At 39.7% G+C, this 5,233-nt stretch overlaps 1 long non-coding RNA gene across 1 annotated transcript in view; it reads left to right on the forward strand.

The window, feature by feature from the left end:
• The window catches only part of LOC117174768, a 7,531-nt gene extending 3,494 nt beyond the window's left edge, over positions 1-4,037 (forward strand). The window contains exons 4-5 of the long non-coding RNA XR_004467358.1: positions 1,061-1,192; positions 3,865-4,037. This is a non-coding gene — a long non-coding RNA (uncharacterized LOC117174768). The remainder of the gene's footprint in view (positions 1-1,060; positions 1,193-3,864) is intronic.
• The last annotated feature ends 1,196 nt before the right edge of the window (positions 4,038-5,233 follow it).

The following is a 5,233-nucleotide window of genomic DNA, read 5'->3' on the forward strand; positions in this document are numbered from 1 at the left end:
TTTGATTTAATCGACTTTACTTGGAGAAAATCAAGCGTTTTAAAGTCCTCTTCCACATTATAATCCATCTTGTAATCAATTGATGTACTTCCCCTCGTAGCTGTTAATTGTTTAATATCATTCAGGATTGGTCGATTAGTCATATTCTTTAGTTTAGTATGTGATGTGTAATCACGCCAATCACTCTTTCAGCGGCGCCCTGTAGAACTAACATTTAAAAAATGTGCGCGATTATTGTAAATTATTTTTAAAAAATAACATTTTTTCAAATATAACCAAATGGTTAAGATAGTCTCTAAAATGATAATAATGTATTAATTATATTTCTATAATTATTTCAGATTATTAATAATGATTATATTATAAATAATTCAACTAGAATTATTTTTACTTGACAAATAAAAAATGCAGATAAGCTATTGAAAATAAGGATCGGTGGCTCAAAATTACCCTCGAATCCTGGTGAAGAAACTTATCCTGTACTTGAGCTATTCGATTTCAGGAAATCGGACTGCAGGAAGACCGAAGATCCTGGTAAAAAAAAACACATCTGCGTAGATGTGTTTTTTCATCAGGAACTCAGGGCTCAGCACTATGTCAAATCCTGGAAATCGTGTAGATAAGCTAGAATTTCTGCAGGTGTGTATTTCTTCTGCAGGAATTCTCGAAAATCTCTGTAGATAGGCTAATTGAGACCTAATTATCTCGAGATTTAATTACAATTTTTAATAATGATTAGCATAGTTAAATTCGTCTTTTCATTACGAATCCAACCATATAAAAAACTCATTTTTGATAAAAATGCAGATGAGTGTTTCTTCATCAGGACGGCAGAATTACGGACCAGGGCATTTTATCAAATCCGTTTCCCTCCCGAGATATGCTAAAAGATATAATTTTCGAGGTTTCAAGTGCTTTCTTTAAAGTCGTCACTGCTAATTCTATGTTTTTTGCATAAACTTTTGCATCAAAAGTTTCCTTTACATATAAGTTAAACACAGAATTATGTAAATATATAACGTGAAGTTACATAACCTAATTTGACCGTTGAATCTTTCAGATTGGCTAATTGAACAATGGAATTGTTCACTAACTCCCTTCCGACGGGGGTCGGATCCCATCCATGGGTACAAAATGCACAAGATGGTCATCCCTCATATATAACTTATCTCGGCTGCACTGAAACAATGGGGTAAGTATAGTTTTTGCAGTATTTGTAGAGGCCCCTAAAATATAAGAATTTTCGTACTCAGTAGTGTCAGTCATGTTGTCATTTTCATTTTTATTCAATATATTACCCCAAATACCCATTAAATGAGCATTTTCCTCTTCAGGTAATACATTGTCATCATTTTCATCCGACTCTCCTGGGGTGCTGATCAGGCTACCTTCATTCATACCTCGCTTGTTGCTTGCCAGGCAACTACCTTCCGGCCCTCGCTCGTTGCTTGCCAGGCAACTACTTTTCGGCCCTCGCTTGTTGCTTTCCAGGCAACTACTTTCCGGCCCTCGCTTGTTGCTTGCCAGGCAACTACTTTCCGGCCCTCGCTTGTTGCTTGCCAGGAAACTACTTTCCGGCCCTCGCTTGATTTGTATACCGGCCCAGTTTCTTTTGCGAATTCGACTTTTTACAGGTCTCTCTAAACCCGGCGCCACGCGCCCTACCTTGTTCCCTTCAAGGATGAAGAGAAGAGCGGCGTTGATCGAAGCACCGTCGCTCCCGACCGTTCCTTCACCCAGCGTCCCAGGTGGGACAGTCTTAGGTACAACACGGGTCTCCGACCCCCCGCTCTCTTTGTTGGGTTGAGACTCACCTTTACTGGGCTCGGTCGGAGAATCGGAGTCTTTCATGACACTATTTCTATCGTCTTCCTTAATGTGTTCAGTAAAGTCATTATTGTAAAACGTGTTTTCTTTTCTGCATATGAAAACCCTTTCTATAGGATATTCATGATAATAAACATTGTCGACAGTATTATCGCAATATTTTTCTTTGAGATTTAATTTTAAAATTTCATTTCTAACATCATTAACCTCTTTTTTTCGCTGTTTATTTATTACGGGATTACGAGACAAAGCATCGGCATTCGAATTAACTCGGCCTGGCTTATAAACAATAGTGTAATCATACTCTTGTAATTTTATTTTCCATCGAACTAAACGGGCTCTCATAGTAGGTTCTTTTAACTGGCTAAGCCACAATAAAGCACGGTGATCGGTAACGAGTGTGAACTTTTGTCCATAAACATAGGGCCTAAATTGCTTGACTGCTGTTATTATTGCCAGCAATTCCTTTTCGGTCACCGTATAATCTAATTCTGCTTTCTTTAATGTACTTGACGCATACGCAATAGCCAAATCTTTGCCAATTTCACCCTGGCTGAGTACTGCACCGACTGCATTTTCGGAAGCATCAGTAGTGATAATAAAGGGCTTTGAAAAATCGGGATATTGCAATAAAGGACGTGAAACGAGAATGTCCTTTAATTTTTCAAAGGCTCCTTCGGCCTCATCACTCCATTCAAATGGAACATCCTTTTTCAAAAGTGTATTCAGGGGTTTAGCTATCGCAGCAAAATCGGGTATAAATCGTCGATAATACCCAGCTAAATGAAAAAATTGCTTAATATTTTTCTTTCCCTTTGGTCGAGGAAACGATTTAACCGCCTCGGTCTTTCTAGGGTCTGGTTTGACACCCTCTTGTGAAATTATGTGACCCAAATATCCAATTTCCTTACATAAAAATTGGCATTTTTCGGGTTGTAAGACTAGACCTGCGGTTCTCAATCTACCCATCAATTTTTCTAATTTTTGATTATGTTCCTGTAGTGATTTGGCATATATCACTATATCGTCCATATAGACGAATAATTCCAGCCCTTGCAAACCTGTCAAGGCCCTATCCATAAGTCTTTGAAAGGTTGCCGACGCATTTTCCAGCCCAAAAGGCATTCGAGCAAACTCATAATGCCCGAAAAGGGTTGAAAAAGCAGTTTTATGCCGGTCAGCCGGATCAACTTCGATCTGGTCAAACCCGGAAGCAAGATCAAGTATAGTAAAATACTTTGCTCCACCGAGTTGGTCCAAAATATCCGTAATATTCGGGAGAGGATAAGCGTCACCGACGGTTCTCTCGTTATGGGCCCTATAATCGATGACCATTCGCCACCTTTTATTTCCTTGTGAATCGGGTTTTTTAGGGACTATCCAAACAGGTGAATTAAAAACAGATTCCGATTCGCGAACTCTATCTTGTTTAATTAACTCATTAGTTTCCTTATTCATTACCTCTTTATGAACCTGTGGCATTCTATAATTTAATTTTTTAACGGTTTCATCATTAACGGTATTAATACGATGTCTTAAAACAGTGGTACAACCCAATTTATCGCCTTCTAAGAAAAATTAATATGGAAATTTTTTAAGCGTTCTTGTCAACATTTTTACTTTATCTTTATTTAAATGAGACAATTTCAAAGCCTTTTCTAATTTTAATAATCTTTCCTTATTTAATTCTTCCTTAACGAGGGTTCCGTCGGATCCCTTTTTGATCCTAGTCCTATTTGGGTCAATTTTGTCATATTCATCCAATGTGACGGGCGCGACGGACAGTTCGACGTCCCAGGTGCTTGCGTTCACACAGTACACTCGCACCGTGCCGTCGCTTACTTTAACCAGAGATACTCCCAAATATACCTCCGGCCCTGCAGGTATTAGAGGTAAATATCCCTCTAGAATTTCTGCATTAGCGACAGGTAAAGTCACAAGTTGTCGCGTTTAGGCTTTTGCTTTAAGGGTTGTTCCTTTTAAAGGGGTACCAAAAGGAAAATCGCCCAATTCATGTTTTATAACTTTATTTTTCAGGTCGATCATGGAATCGGACAAGAAGGGCATGCCCAACATCCCATCGCAGCTAAGCGGAAAATTATTAGGAACCAATTGAAAAGGGCATAAAGTTCCATTTATTTCAAGGAAAACTTCGCCCAATGTTTTAATCCCTTGATCACTAGTTCCGAATAAATGAAAAATTACTTCTTTATTAATTTTAATATTATTTTTAACTTTATTTCTTTTAATCACATTTAATGCCGCCCCTGTATCAATTATAAATTTCCCATTTAAATTCCTCATGTTTTCACTGCGAATTTTAATATTAGGCGATTCCTTCTTGCCATTAGCGCAACATTTTAAAATTACGCGACGTAAAGGTGCTACGTTTAAAGTCAGCTCGGCGTTGCACCAATCCAACGAGCTCGTTACTCGTTTAAAGTGGCTGATTTTTCTTGGAAATTTTTAGTAATTTTATTCAAACGCGAATAACAGTCATTTTGATTATGACCCGGCTTTTTACAAAAAGCACAAATTTCCTTTAATTTCTTATTAATACTAGCTTGTCCAAGGCAGTTTCTGGAGATATGCCCCTGTTTGTGACAATTGTAACATTGTATGGCTCTTTTTTCAGGGCATTCGCGGGAGAAGTGACCCATTTGGTTACAATTGTAACATATCTTCGTCCCATTTGCAGGGGTGACTCGCAAACATCCTACCGCCAAATGGCTGCTGTCTCCGCACCGAGAACAGCTAGCCGGTTCAGGGACGGCCTCCATGTGTTGAGCAGCCATGCTCTCAAGCGCGTTCCGTCGGGTTCCGTCAGAATAAAATTATTCCTTTTACCAGCACTTCACAAATTTCCTAAAACTCCCTACTACCAGTTTCTTCGGTTTTCTTCTTTTTCACATCCTCGTTGAAAATCCCTCGTTGGACTTGACGGCCACGACTGCCACCCTTTTCCTTTCTTTGGGGGTGGGGCAAGCACCGCGCCGCTTCACAACCCTGGCCTTTTGCCGCTGAGTCTCTCAAGAAACTCGCCAAAAACTTGAGAGCAGGTTGCAGTCAAGACGAAACGGTATGGGTTGTCCAGGATTTCCAAGTCTCCGACCGTCTTCTTCTCGGTCTTCCTTGTCCCTTTTCACATAGAAATGTGACCTTCTTCTCCCTTGGTCCGTAGTCCTCTTTGGCTCGTCCTCAGCTCGTCTTCAGCTCATGATAAGTTTTGAATCTGATCACAGGAAGTAGTAGCGGTCCTACCGACTGCGCCAAAAATCTGTGACACGCCCTTTCTCAAGGCGCCCCAAAGTTTAAATTTTCAAACTCCTCGATGAACACTGCTTCAACCCTCGTTGACCATTATTCACTCGTTCCGCTACTTAAAGAGGTTAGAACCTCAACCTCC

Source organism: Belonocnema kinseyi, chromosome 6, assembly GCF_010883055.1.
Source record: "Belonocnema kinseyi isolate 2016_QV_RU_SX_M_011 chromosome 6, B_treatae_v1, whole genome shotgun sequence".
Taxonomy (NCBI): Eukaryota; Metazoa; Arthropoda; class Insecta; order Hymenoptera; family Cynipidae; genus Belonocnema; species Belonocnema kinseyi.